Genomic DNA, 16,357 nt, shown 5'->3' with positions numbered 1-16,357 from the left:
GAGAAACAAAGAAACGGAGTAAGCAATTTATGCTTAGTAAGTTTTGAGCAAGGGATTCCAGCACAACAAAAGTATAGCATTCATATAGCTAAACGGATAATTTCATATGCACAATTTCTCAATATCATACTTACTTCACATTACCAACCCTTATGTTCATACACAAAAGATCAACTTAGCCAAAGGCCGGTAGCTCATTTATCGACTGAGCGAATACAGATTTGTAAGGGATCAACTAATTCAAAGCACACACGCAACATACCTCATCGCTGGGATTTTACGAGCGTATTAATTTAAATTTTTACAGCAAGATCGCTCGTTCCCAAATCAAGCATCTTCGGGGTTTAGCCGGATATAACCACTCCCACAAGGCCTTCGGGTCTTAACCCGGATATGGTCACTAGCATAAATGCCTTCGGGACTTAGCCCGGATATAGTCGCTAGCACAAATGCCTTCGGATCTTAGTCCGGATGTAGTCGCTTAGCACAAAAGCCTTCGGGACTTAGCCCGGATATAGTCGCTTAGCACAAAAGCCTTCGGGACTTAGCCCGGATATCATTTGAGTAACCATGCACATATATCAATAAATCATGACACATTCATATTTCATTTTCATTACCAAAGCTCAAACACAAGACACTTATCACATTTACAATTTCGGCTCAATAGCCACATACAAGAGCATGATTTTGATTTACTTAAGACATAGTCTAATCGAATCATAATTTAAGTCCCATTACTCGAAAACTTACCTCGGGTGTTGTCGAACGGTTTCGATGGCTATTCGACCACTTTTTCCTTCCCTTTATCAGATTTAGATCCCCTTTGCTCTTGAGCTTAATTTAAACAAATAAATTCATTTAATATTTTCACTTGGGCAATTCCATTCAATACATGTATGTCATACAATTTAAGTACAATGACCTTGCTCAATACTATTTAAACATCATGCATTACCGAACTTCATCAACACCATCTAACTTCATATAGAAACACATATCGTCCTAGGTCGGTACACAAGTCAAATGCATCATTTAAATTGTCAAAGTCCACAATTTAGTCATATTTCTCTATCATAGTTTCTTCACTTAAACCGAATTAACAAGCCCATATAGTCCTTGGCCGAAAGCTATTTAACCCAAGTCATCAAGAATTTCATTATTTAACACCTTAGATATCCATAGCTAAATAGGTTATTTGTACATACATATATATACATAAGTGCATAGATACGATGTTACTAACAATTATTTCCTTGCTTAGCAGCCGAACCAATATACACATTACTTCATATCTACCCGTCACGTTTTCTCTACTTAAACTGAATAAACTTGCACATAAGGTCCTTGGCCGAACCTCACTAAAACAAGTCAACCAAAATCTTAGTATTTATCTTGTGTATAACCTTATTTACCTTCCAAAAATCACAAAAACATCAAACTCTTAATGTTTATGTACAAGGCCGAATCTTAACATGATCCAACCTCCAACTCATTCCTTTCAACAACCAAAACCGAATGCTCAAGCCATCACCGAGATTTCGAAATTTTGCCATGGTTTGTGTAAGAAATTAGCTAATTAACTAGAAACAAGTTTAAAACTTAAGAATTTAACACAACATACTAACCTCCCCTTAAGCTCAATGTGACCGAAACCTCTCTTCTTCCTCCTTTCAAACCGGCCAAGAAAAACCAAAGGATGAAGCCTTTCTTTTTTTTTTCTAGTTTCGGCAAAATGGGGGAACAACCACACACTTTTTTTTTGTTTTCATCATATTCCCTTTCATTATTTTATTCCCATGCTCCTTATTTTATCATACCTCCTATGAAACACTAACTTAACATGTTTATGACATGTTTTGCCCATCACACTTGGTCCACCATACTTGTCATGGCCGGCCACTACTAATTGGGGGGGAAATTGACATGCAAGTCCCCCCTTTTTATTTCATGCACTAATAGATCCTTATGCTTTGACCTATCACATTTCAAAATTTTCTCACATAAGTCCTATTTACTAAAATTCACCTACAATTAAACAAAATTCAAATATGAAATTTTCACACATGCATATATACATATAATGAGCATCAAATATGACAGCTAATTATTTTTATGACTCGATTTTTGTGGCCCCGAAACCACTTCCCGACTAGGGTCACATTAGGGCTGTCACATACCGGCAGCATATTAAGTCCATATTATTCGTAGTCAGTGCACTACACCTGGAGTACTGAGGGGAATGGCGATTTATCGCTGGCAAAATTTTCTGCATATTGTTATTAGTGGTTTTAACCACAACGAACTTAAGCCCATAATGTTTTGGGTTCGAATGATGGGCTTAAGCTGTAACATCTCGAAATAGGACTAAATGGAATAGTGGTTGCGAAACCATAAATCTGAGATAGAAAATTTTATTTTGATTAATTTTTATGATTTACCGAATGATTAGATGCATGTGTTAGAGTATTGATAAGAAATTTTATAGATTGCATGTTTAATTTGCCTATTAGGGCTTATTTGCAGAAGTTGCTATAACAGCCCGATTTAGGGCCTAAACGGAACAATGGTTTTAGAACCACGAATTCAAAGTCAAAAAATTTATTTCGATTAAGTTTTAAGGTTTATTTATTGATTAAAATATTGTGTAAAAATATCGTTAGGAAATTTTACTGATAAAGTGCTTAATTGGACTTTTAGGACTAAATTGCAAAAGTTGCAAAATATGTGTTCTAATTCATAAGTACTTGATTGAAATGGCGTTTTAAAGAGGAGGTCCTTAAATGGAATTAGACTATTATATTTCGTTTGGACAAAAATGGGCATGAATAGGACAAAATTTTAAAGAAAGGCCTTAACGGCATTTTAGTCATTTGGTAATTAAAAGAAATAAAAAGGGAAAATAAAGCCAAAATTGACTCATATTTTTCATGGAGGCCAAAATTAGCATGGGAGAAGCCATGGATAGGGTTTTCAACCTTTCCAAGCTCAATAGTAAGTCCGTTCTAGCCCCGTTTTTCAAGTTCTTTACGTTTTTGTAATCCCTGTAACTTGATTAAGCTTATTCTAGCAATAATTTAAGCTAGGGTTCATATTTGGAAAAATACCCATAGGTGAAATGTCTTTATTTTTATGTTTTATGATAGAATATGAAGGCTGAAATTATGTTAAACAACTTTTGCTAAGCGGTTTTAAGCAAAAATGAGTAAAACCGCTTAATCGGTAAAAGTTGTTATTGTTCATAACTATGCGTTAGAGCGAGAATTTGATGTTTCCATAGAAGGGAAAAATGACCAGCATGTCATAAAAAATAAGAATAAGGGATGAAGTTTAACTCCCGAGCCTAGTGGCAAAAGTGTAAATATTTAAAAGTTTAGGGGCAAAATTGTAATTTTGCAAAAGTCTGAGTTAAGGACTGTTTTGAATAGTACATTAATTAAATAAGTAAAATATGATGTTTTAGATCCCGAAAAACGAGATTTGAACCTAGAATGGGAGAAAAATCGAAAATCGAGAAAGTTGGTAAAATGGTCGTTTTAATATCGAGGTAAGTTCATATGTCTAATAAGCATTAATTTATGCATGTTTCAATGTAAAATTGATATATTTACTATGATTGCCGAGGTGTTGAAAGTAAGTATAATTATGATGATTTAAATGTTCAATATTAATTCGACATGGAAATGAGAAAGTATGTAAGTTTGTATGTAAATAATACATTATCTTTATTACGTTTTTATATTTCATCATATTTATTGTATTGTAGCTGATTTTTGAATCATAATTGACTATTAGAAGAATGGAATAAAGTATTAGAAAGTGAGATACTTCCTATTTGAACCTTCGGAATCGAAAGATACAGATGGTATGTAGCTAGGTCACATGTGTAATACGGGATGTAAACCATGTGTACAAGAGAGCTAGGATGCATTATGAGGTAGCTAGGTCGCATGGGTGATACTATGTGTATCCCATGTAGTACACCATGTAGACAAGAGAGCTACGGGATATATGTAGCTAGGTCGCATGGGTGATACTATGTGTACACCATGTAGACAAGAGAGCTACGAGATAAATGTTGCTAGGTTGCATGTGTGGTTCCAAGTGAAGGACACCATGTAAACAAGAGAGCTACGAGATAAAGTGGCTAGGTCACATGGGTGGTAGTAAGTGTTCACCATGTGTACAAGAGAGCCAAAATTATGTGTACAATTGAGCTAGGTCACATGAGTGGTGCTAACTGAAGGCCACTATGTGTACAAGAGAGCTTCGATTTTAAAGGTGGGCTGTCTGCGATACCATCGCGTATCTGTTATTATTCCGAAGCGTTCAACTGGGAAATTGATTAAATGAAATTGTGTATGACTTTGTGATGATAAGTGTAAGTATATACGTGTGTAACTTATGAGCAATATGCTCGATATGTGATTGGAAATTGGAAAGATTGTTATGGGTAAGTGATGAATATAATTGAAGTGTGAAAGATCAAAATTGACAATAAAACTGTTCTGGATAGTTGCAGTGATGAGAATCTAAAAATTTACCAAAAATAGTATAAATTGACTCAAAGACTGAATGAGATATCAAATTAAAGCTTAATGAGTTTATTTTCATATAACAAAAACAGAGCAAGCAAAGAAATTGTATATTCTGAGATATTTAAGTTTCTATCGGACTGGTTTAGAATGACTCGTGATCCCCTGTTCTTACTTTGAAAAATCATTAAAAATTGTACAAAACTAATTATGGAATATAATTTATATTTTTGAAATCCTTAATGAGTCTAGTTTCAAATAAAATAAACAATAACATCATATGAGTTCTGTAAGAAGAGAATATTTATTTGTAGTGAAAATTGGTCAGGGCAGTTGAGCAGTGAAACAGTGGTAACTTCAACGAATCAACTGTACTAATTGGCTAGAGAAAAAATTCTTAAAATTTTATGGAAAGAATATACATGAATCTAGTTTCATGGAAAATTTACGGTTTGTAATTTTTAGTTTTGTATCTCCAAAAATAAATAATTTAGCTTCTGGTACTTTGCTAGACAGCTTATTTTGAACCTGTTTATAATTGTAATAGTGAAAGTATGTGTGTTTGTGATGGTAATATTCCGGGAACATATTGTGACTTTGTTTAATGTATGATAATGTATTGTTTACTAATATTTACATATTTACTTACTAAGCTATAATTCTTATTCCCTTCCTTTCCTTTTTCCTATAGTGTCGCAGATGTTAACTCGAGTTGGAGGTCGCCGGTGGTTAAATCACACTATCAAACTATTGATTGATATAAAAAGGTTTTAAAGCATGATATGGGCCTTGTAAGTTTTTTTAAGGGATAGCTTGAATATGTTTGAAAAGTTTAAAATTTGATGAAATTTTGTGTCTCGGTTTTAAATGATTACAAGTACTCAAGTCCGGTAATACCTCGTACCCTGTTCAGGCGTCGGATACGGGTAAGGGGTGTTACATAAGCCCATAAGGCCAAGCAAATCCGAGCAAGATTGAACGAGACCATCCAACACTTTGTTACCAAGGCCTAGATGTGTACACCACTGAAAAAGAAAATCAATATTCACTTTCTTGTTTTCAAAAAAAATCAAGAAACCGAATCTTGGTCCAATTTTACTGTTTCGAACAATTTCAAGAATCAAGAAAATCAAGATTTCAAATCTTGGAAATTTGGTCCAAGAAACTGAATCTTGTATCCAAGGCACATTGATTTCATGTACGAGCTTGAATGAGCCAATCTTGAAAGAAAATAGATCACAAGACGAGGTTCATTAAAAAAATGGCCCATTAAGATGTCTAAACGCCCACCTAAAGTTTGGAATTTAATTGAATATCAGACCAAATTATCAAAGTGGCCCAAATTGTAAAATATTTAAACTATAAGTCCACTTTTATTTTAATAGGTGGATCATCATGTAAGAATTCAGCACAAAGAGCCCATTTAATTAATTTGGCTGAATTCCCATTAAAAGTCCACACTTGGAATTTTTTTTTTGATGAGTTGTCATGTTAGTTATTCCATTAGGGTTAGGTAAACTTATTTTGGGGGCCTATAGGTAGCATGGACATTCACCCTTATACACATACAATTGATTTATGTTTTTTTTAGTTAATAATAATTATCTATGAGTTTTTCTTCAATAATTGCTATTGAGTTTATTTTAGAAGCTGTTATAGCAATCTTTCAGGTTGTGGGAATATCTTCGAGCTTTTTCTTTCCAAGATCTCTTTCTTGGTGGGGGAATTAGAGCCATTGAAAGGAGTTATGGATTCTTAATGTTCCCAAGGCTTTTTAAGACGTCATCTTCTCTTTTCTATCCATAAGTTTTTGTTTCTTGCCCATTTAAGTTAGTTCTCGATGTTTTGGCTTGATGATTTTATTGATTTTCGTTCTAGGTTAAAGTTGCTTTAAGAAAGACGTTCTCCTATCTTGTTCCATCAAGAAACACATCAAAAATATGGTTAGGGTGTTTTCTTGAGGTCCAAGGACAGTTTCTTTCCATCCAAGAAACCCTAACTCGTTCACTTCTGGACTCTTTACCAGTCGGTTCATATTTCTTTTGTTTTAATTTCGTTTAACTCTCCTTTCTGACAACTAATCTATTTTCGTTGTTTCTTGTATCAATTTGTAACACCCCTTACCCGTATCCGAGGCTGGGCTAAGGTATGAGGCGTTACCAGACAAACATACAAACATTAAACTAAAATACGAGCCATAAAATTTTATTCATATTTCAAAGCATTCATTCTCTTACACATAGTCCCTTATTTGAGTCTACGAAGCCCAAAACATACTTTAGAAAGGGTTTGGGACTAAACCGAGAACTTACGAAAATCATGGAAATTTCATGCTTTAAGGCTTCACACGCCCGTGTCCCAAAGTCATGTTCCATACACGGCTGAGACACATGGTCGTGTCTCTGCCTGTGTGGAATATACCTAGGCTATTTTCCAAGCTTTGGTCAACCTTGATCTCTTACACACTTATACAAAATCAAAAGCATATAACATGGTATTCATTTAATGATTAAACATCCTCAATTAAACCACAAACATAGCATTTGTATGTCATCATACATGTGTCTCTCATACTCATTTTACCTTGTTTATTATAGTACCACTTATACATTTATACCAAGATTATCATCTTACCAAATATCTTCAGCTTAATCATCAAGCATTCATATTTAAAGCTAGATCATATCTTTATAAAATACCACGATTCAGATGCACAGAATAACATGTTTCCCTGAAACATTTCATTTCAATTCCATACCCAACAAGCATTACATTGAGACTAGTCATATATATATATACATGTCATGATACATAACATTCTCTTTTTGTTTTCTTATAAACACATATAATTTATTTCATTATATCAATATTTCATATACCATAGTTTCCATGTATTCCACATATATTTATTTTCCTCCTCCTCCTCTCCATTCCACATCCTTAATGTATATAGCATTCTTGTAAGTACGATTTCACAATTTACTAATAAATGTTCACATCAAACTGTCCACACGAGTCATAGTCACTTAATTTTTTATAATTCGAGCTACAGAGCTCTAAATTAAGATCCATAAATTTCCCCTGAAACTAAACTCACATATCTTTCCACCATAAAATTTTCATAATTTTTGGTTTAGCCAATTAGTACAGTTTATTAATTAAAATTTCCACTGTTTCACTTTTTGACAGTTCTGACATCTCTTCACTTAAAAATAATTATCTCACAGTACAGAACTCGGATAATGCTCTTGTTGATTTATCTTGAAAATATACTCATTATGGATTTTAAAAATATAATTTTGAGCCTCTAATTATTTTTCTCCAAATATTTGTGATTTTCCAAAGTCAGAACAGGGGATCACGAATCATTCTGAATCAGTCTCACAAAAACATAAATATCTCAAAATATAGAACTCCTCTGCTTTCTATATTTCTTTTATATGAAAATAAACTCATTAAGCTTTAATTTGATATCTCATTCAGTCTCTTATTCAATTTATACTATTTTTGGTGATTTTTCAAAATCACGTCACTGCTACTGTCCAAAACAGTTTTATTGCTAATTCACTCTTTCACACTTTCTTTGTATTAACCTCATTTTAACATACATATCACAAATCATTTTCACCACATTTCATACATCACAAGTATAGGCCCATGATCACAAGGTCACCAGAAAATCATCCTCATGTATAACTTACTTGTTTATAACCTTACCACATCCTGGTCACTTAATGAACACATCATTCACATAACCAAGTTCCTACACTTATTCATCACAAAACTCACAAAGCAATACATAGAGAGTCTCCCGTTGAACACATCGGATCAATCCTCGATACTTGGTGGTTTCAGCACATAGCTCCACCCATCATATAGTTCGGCTCTCTTGTACACATGGTGAACACTTAGTACCACCCATGTGACCTAGCCAGTTTATCTCGTAGCTCTCTTGTCTACATGGTGTCCTTCACTTGGAACCACACATGCGACCTAGCTACATATATCCCGTAGCTCTCTTGTCTACATGGTGTACACATAGTATCACCCATGCGACCTAGCTACATCATAATGTCTTGTAGCTCTCTTGTACACATGATGTGCACTCAGCACTATACATGTGACCTAGCTACATACCATCTGTATCATCCAATCTTTCCGAAGGTTCAACCGGGATTTCTCTCTCTTTTCCAACAATTTCACCAATCAAGTAATTATCCACAAACATATTTCCAATATTTTTATAAAATACCATAATACAAGTAATAGTGATGTACTACTTACATATAAACTTACATCTCATTTAATATCAACGCAGTAACATTAAATTACACATTGTCTTATTAAAAATCATATGAACTTACAATTTATCATAATATCCATAATCATAGAAATCACATTTCTGTATGATAATTCAATGCACTTCATGTACCATAGACATATTTTTAAATCAATTCATAAACTTGGCACCATAATCATTTAATTTAACATAATTCAATTAATTCACTAAATTTAACTTCCAAATATAAATTACAACATTATTGTTGTATTATTATCATACCAACTTACGAACTTTCAACACCTCGGAGATCATAGTAAATATATCAATTTTACATTGAAACATGCATAAATTAATGCTTATTATACATATGAACTTACCTTGATATTAAAACAGCCATTTTACCAACTTTCCCAATTTTCGATTTTTCTCTCATTCTAGGTTCAAATCTCGTTTTTCGGGATCTAAAACATCATATTTTACTTATTTAATTAATGTGCTATTCAAAACAGTCCTTAACTCAATCTTTGGAAAAATTACAATTTTGCCCCTAAACTTTTGCATATTTACACTTTTGCCCCTGGGCTCGGGAATTAAACTTCATCCCTTATTCTTATGTTTTATGACATGATGATCACTTTTTCCTTCTATGGCAACATCAAATTCTCACTTTTGCCCTTTTGCTCGTTTTCACTTAAAACCGAGTAGCACAAGTTGTCTAACATAACTTAAAACCTCATATTGTATCATAAAACACCAGAATACACAAATTTTACCTATGGGTATTTTTCCAAATATGAACCCTAGGTTGAATTATTGCTAGCATAAGCTAAATCAAGTTGCCGGGACTCCAAAAACGTAAAGAACTTGAAAAACGGGGTTAGAACGGACTTACAATTGAGCTTGGGAAGCTTGAAAACCCTAGCCATGGAGTCTCCCTTGGTATACACGTCCATGGTGAAGAAGATGAGCAAAATTGGCTTTTAATTTTGTATTTTAATTCATTTTACCCCTAAATGACCAAAATACCCTTACTACTAAACTTTCCAAAAATTCCATCCATGTCCAATTTTTGTCCATAACTTAGAAATTGGTCAAATTTCTATTTAAGACCTCCTAATTAATATTTCAAATCAATTTCATACTAGAAACTTCTAGAATGCAAGTTTTGCAACTTATTCAATTTAGTCCCTAACTTCGTATTAAGCACTTTATGCATAGAATTTCTTCACGAAATTTTCGCACAATCATGCAATCATATCATAGACCTTAAAATAATCATAAAATAATTATTTATATCTCAAATTTTGTGGTCCCGAAACCTCTGTTCCAACTAGACCCAATTTTGGGCTATTACAACTCTCCCCCGCTTCAGAGATTTTCGTCCTCGAAAATCTTACCGGAGTGAGGTTTAGTATCTTTCTCATAATTTCCAGCATTACTAACTAATTTTTTTCAAGACGATACTTTCAGAAACACTCTGTCATCAATTTGAATCCCAAGATAACTCAGTAAACTCTGATATTTCTCTAACTCTGTCCTTCACTTGTCAACCATTCTAAGGCTCTGGTCATATCTATAATTATTTTATCACTGAACTCTTTGATTCCACATTTAGGAACATAGTCAACATGATTCTCATGAATTTCCATTATATACACCTCATCGGTAATGGGGTGAGGTCGTACAGTCTCTAACTCGATTCTGACATATATCTATATGACACATTTTTTTTCATTATCCACATATGTCATTATAATCATACTATCCACTTCAAACAATTTATTATTCATACCTGTCTTACATAAAATTTCCAATTATCTCATTTCAAACAAGTGCACTCACTCATACATTCTATGAATTTTGAAAAACTTTAATCATCACATTTACTAATTAATTTAGTCAAGCATGCAACAGCATATGAAGGCCAAACAAATATGAATAAATATATCACTATATAAACTTTCATCTCACATATTATCACATATACATATATCACGAATTCTTATTCATACCTTTCCGAGTTTAACACATCATAGCTACACTTTATTCAAATACTTCAATATCGCTATCAAAAGGTCAGATATAGCTCGGTTGGAGAATATTTCATTTTAAACAAAATAGTCCTTATTAGTGTCGGGAGACATCACACTATCACATATTTGTGGCATGTATAACTAAACTCTTACACTTGCTATGTTAGTCCGAGAATCGACTAAACCTACCCTGATACCACTAAATGTAACACCCTTTACCCGTATCCGAGGCTGGGCTAAGGTACGAGGTGTTACCAGACAAACATACAAACATTAAACTAAAATACGAGCCATAAAATTTTATTCATATTTCAAAGCGTTCATTCTCTTACACATAGTCCCTTATTTTAGTCTACGGAGCCCAAAACATACTTTAGAAAGGGTTTGGGACTAAACCGAGAACTTATGAAAATCTTGGAAATTTCATGCTTTAAGGCTCCACACGCCCGTGTCCCAAAGTCGTGTTCCATACACGGTTGAGACACATGGTCGTGTCTCTGCCTGTGTGGAATATACCTAGGCTATTTTCCAAGCTTTGGTCAACCTTGATCTCTTACACACTTATACAAAATCAAAAGCATATAACATGGTATTCATTTAATGATTAAACATCCTCAATTAAACCACAAACATAGCATTTGTATGTCATCATACATGTGTCTCTCATACTCATTTTACCTTGTTTATTATAGTACCACTTATACATTTATACCAAGATTATCATCTTACCAAATATCTTCAGCTTAATCATCAAGCATTCATATTTAAAGCTAGATCATATCTTTATAAAATACCACAATTCAGATGCGCAGAATAACATGTTTTCCTGAAACATTTCAATTCAATTCCATACCCAACAAGCATTACATTGAGACTAGTCATATATATATATACATGTCATGATACATAACATTCTCTTTTTGTTTTCTTATAAACACATATCATTTATTTCATTATATCAATATTTCATATACCATAGTTTCCATGTATTCCACATATATTTATTTTCCTCCTCCTCCTCTCCATTCCACATCCTTAATGTATATAGCATTCTTGTAAGTACGATTTCACAATTTACTAATATATGTTCACATCAAACTGTCCACACGAGTCATAGTCACTTAATTATTTATAATTCGAGTTACAAAGCTCAATATTAAGATCCGTAAATTTCCCTTGAAAATAAACTCACATATCTTTCCACCATAAAATTTTCATAATTTTTGGTTTAGCCAATTAGTACAGTTTATTAATTAAAATTTTCCCTATTTCACTTTCTAACAATTCTGACATCTCTTCACTAAAAAATAATTATCTCACAGTACAGAACTCGGATAATGCTCTTGTTGATTTATCTTGAAAATAGACTCATTATGGATTTTAAAAATATAATTTTGAGCCTCTAATTATTTTTCTCCAAATTTTTGTGATTTTCCAAAGTAGAATAGGGGATCACGTAATCATTCTAAATCAGTCTTACAAAAACATAAATATCTCAAAAATATAGAACTCATTTGCCTTCTATATTTCTTTTATATGAAAATAGACTCATTAATATTTAATTTTATATCTCATTCAGTCTGTGATTCAATTTATACTATTTTTGGTGATTTTTCAAAATCATGTCACTGCTACTGTCCAAAACAGTTTTATTGCTAATTCACTCTTTCACACTTTCTTTGTATTAACCTCATTTTAACATACATATCACAAATCATTTTCACCACATTTCATACATCACAAGTATAGGCCCATGATCACAAGGTCACCATAAAATCATCCTCATGTATAACTTACTTGTTTATAACCTTACCACATCCTGGTCACTTAATGAACACATCATTCACATAACCAAGTTCCTCCACTTATTCATCACAAAACTCACAAAGCAATACATAGAGAGTCTCCCGTTGAACACTTCGGATCAATCCTCGATACTTGGTGGTTTCAGCACATAGCTCCACCCATCATATAGATCGACTCTCTTGTACACATGGTGAACACTTAGTACCACCCATGTGACCTAGCCAGTTTATCTTGTAGCTCTCTTGTCTACATGGTGTCCTTCACTTGGAACCACGCATGCGACCTAGCTACATATATCCCGTAGCTCTCTTGTCTACATGGTGTACACATAGTATCACCTATGCGACCTAGCTACATCATAATGTCTTGTAGCTCTCTTGTACACATGATGTGCACTCAGCACTATACATGTGACCTAGCTACATACCATCTGTATCATCCAATCTTTCCGAAGGTTCAACCGGGATTTCTCTCCCTTTTCCAACAACTTCACCAATCAAGTAATTATCCACAAACATATTTCCAATATTTTTATAAAATATCATAATACAAGTAATAGTGATGTACTACTTACATATAAACTTACATCTCATTTAATATCAACGCAATAACATTAAATTACACATTGTCTTATTAAAATCATATGAACTTACAATTTCCCATAATATCCATAATCATAGAAATCACATTTATGTATGATAATTCAATGCACTTCATGTACCATAGACATATTTTTAAATCAATTCATAAACTTGGCACCATAATCATTTAATTTAACATAATTCAATTAATTCACTAAATTTAACTTTCAAATATAAATTACAGCATTATTGTTGTATTATTATCATACCAACTTACATACTTTCAACACCTCGGAGATCATAGTAAATATATCAATTTTACATTGAAACATGCATAAATTAATGCTTATTATACATATGAACTTACCTTGATATTACAACGGCCATTTTACCAACTTTCCTAATTTTTGATTTTTCTCTCATTCTAGGTTCAAATCTCGTTTTTCGGGATCTAAAACATCATATTTTACTTATTTAATTAATGTACTATTCAAAATAGTCCTTAACTCAATCTTTGGAAAAATTACAATTTTGCCCCTAGGCTCGGGAATTAAACTTCATCCCTTATTCTTATGTTTTATGACATGATGATCACTTTTCCCTTCTATGGAAACATCAAATTCTCACTCTAACATATACTTATGACTATTAGGTATTTTTACCGATTAAGCCCTTTTGCTCGTTTTCACTTAAAACCGAGTAGCACAAGTTGTCTAACATAACTTAAAACCTCATATTGTATCATAAAACACCAGAATACACAAATTTTACCTATGGGTATTTTTCCAAATATGAACCATAGGTTGAATTATTGCTAGCATAAGCTAAATCAAGTTACCGGGACTCCAAAAACGTAAAGAACTTGAAAAACGGGGTTAGAACGGACTTACAATTGAGCTTGGGAAGCTTGAAAACCCTAGCCATGGAGCCTCCCTTGGTATACACGTCCATGTTGAAGAAGATGAGCAAAATTGGCTTTTAATTTTGTATTTTAATTCATTTTACCCCTAAATGACCAAAATACCCTTACTACTAAACTTTCCAAAAATTCCATCCATGTCCAATTTTTGTCCATAACTTAGAAATTGGTAAATTTGCTATTTAATACCTCCTAATTAATATTTCAAATCAATTTCATACTAGAAACTTCTAGAATGCTAGTTTTGCAACTTATTCAATTTAGTCCCTAACTTCGAATTAAGCACTTTATGCATAGAATTTCTTCACGAAATTTTCACACAATCATGAAATCATATCATAGACCACAAAATAATCATAAAATAATTATTTATATCTCAGATTTTGTGGTCCCGAAACCTCTGTTCCAACTAGACCCAATTTTGGGCTATTACACAATTTATGTTCGTCTAGAGATCTAGGATAAATTCGTGACTTTGACAAACTTTATGATCTACTTCTGCATTCATCCTTCTCATTATTTATCAGACGGTGTAGAAGTAGATTAAATATAGTTGAGTCTATCCACTAGTTGTTGATATTTATTATCCTCTTGAATAGCTTTGACCGTAGCAAGTTTTTGACTATACGTGAATACTTCAATGCCACTGACAAGAGCTTAATGCCATGTTTTCAATAATTTCATATGCATCCTCATACGTCCTATTCATAAGGGCTCCTCCTGCTAATCCAATTCTTGCGTTTGCATCCACCCCTTATAAAATATTTGCAATCTCATCCATTTAGGAAATCCATTGTGCGGGCATTTTTGAATCAACATTTTGAAGTGTTCCTACACCTCATAGAAACTTTATCCTTCCATCTGTCTAAATCTAGCAATCTCTCTTCTTAATTAGACTGCTTTATTAATCAAGGAAAACTTCAGTAAGAATTTTCCAGGAAGTTTGTCCTAAGTTGTGTTTGCTCTTGGAGCCTACAAGTCTAACCAAGAAAAGGTGTTATCAATCAAAGAAAAGAGGAACAACAGAAGACTAATTGCATCATCAATGACCCCGTTACTTAAAAGTATCACAAAGTTGAAGAAATCGTTTCAAATGTTGATTAAGATCCTTTATCATAGTGCCCCTAAACTGCAGATTATTCTGGATCGTTTGTGTCATCACTAATTTGATCTCATAGTTATTAGCTATAATCATTGGCCTTACTATACTTTCTTGAACCATATCTAAACTTCATAGGGCATAATCCTGTAAAGTTCTCTCATTCTGAGCCATATGCACGTATACAGGTAACTGTGGCGCTATTGGATCTCTTAAGGTGTTATCGTTGGTGTCATTGAATAATAGATTGTCATGTGGAACGTTACTCGCAACAAGTGGTGTGGTTCTTGCATTTGCTGCTGCTGCTGTTGGCGATTCCTTTGGACTATTTTCTTTAGATCTGTGGTTGCTACAATAGGTGTGTCCCTGTTGTGAGTCATACACTAAACCCAAGAAAAGGAGGTTAGTAGCAATAAATGGAATAAAATCAAATCTATAACCTACAAATTTCTTAATTATTCTTTTAAAGTGCAAAAATTAAAATTAACCTAGTGACGTTGCCTCCCCGACAATGATACCAACAACTTAATCGCCTCCGGACATACTAATGTCTAGAGTGTGAATATTGCAATAAAAAAGAGAATTACGAGGTGATATCCGCAAGTATACGAGTCAGTTTGTAATATAGATATTACAGTGAAGTTGGTGAGTACTCCAAGGATCATACCCAAAAGAGGTGAATACTAAATCAATTTTAACCTAAACAATTAAATATCTAATTAATACTCTTTAATCAATTATAGTACGAGAGAAAAACAAGAAGTATTTTTTTAGAGTTTGTAAACTAATAAAGTAAAATCACATAAATGAATTAAAACTAAAAGATAGAGGGATAAATAAAGTGAATCAAATCTGAATATGGGTGATCAGCTCGCTTTAGCAATCCCAAGTAACTGTTGTCTCGAGTTCCTCGTCAACCAACTAGTAAGTACCTGTAATATCCTATTTTTCAGTGGTAACAGAACAATGGTTTCGAGACCACAAATTTCAATTGGTAAAGTCATGTTTATTGTTTAATTAATGTTTATATAGTTACATTAGAGTCGTATTAAGTTTTGGTGAAGGAATTTTAATGATTAATTTTTTAATTGAACAAAAAGGA

At 33.1% G+C, this 16,357-nt stretch overlaps 1 non-coding gene across 1 annotated transcript; it reads left to right on the top strand.

The window, feature by feature from the left end:
• The first annotated feature begins 14,943 nt into the window (after positions 1-14,943).
• Positions 14,944-15,049, top strand: LOC121229977 (small nucleolar RNA R71). Its single transcript, XR_005927928.1, has one exon. It is a non-coding gene; the product is annotated as a small nucleolar RNA R71 (small nucleolar RNA).
• Positions 15,050-16,357: the final 1,308 nt, after the last annotated feature.

The sequence above is a fragment of the Gossypium hirsutum genome, chromosome A05 (genome assembly GCF_007990345.1).
Source record: "Gossypium hirsutum isolate 1008001.06 chromosome A05, Gossypium_hirsutum_v2.1, whole genome shotgun sequence".
In the NCBI taxonomy this organism is placed as follows: domain Eukaryota; kingdom Viridiplantae; phylum Streptophyta; class Magnoliopsida; order Malvales; family Malvaceae; genus Gossypium; species Gossypium hirsutum.
The sequence above is the reverse complement of the archived record's forward strand: the minus strand, read 5'-3'. Positions and strand labels throughout refer to the sequence as shown.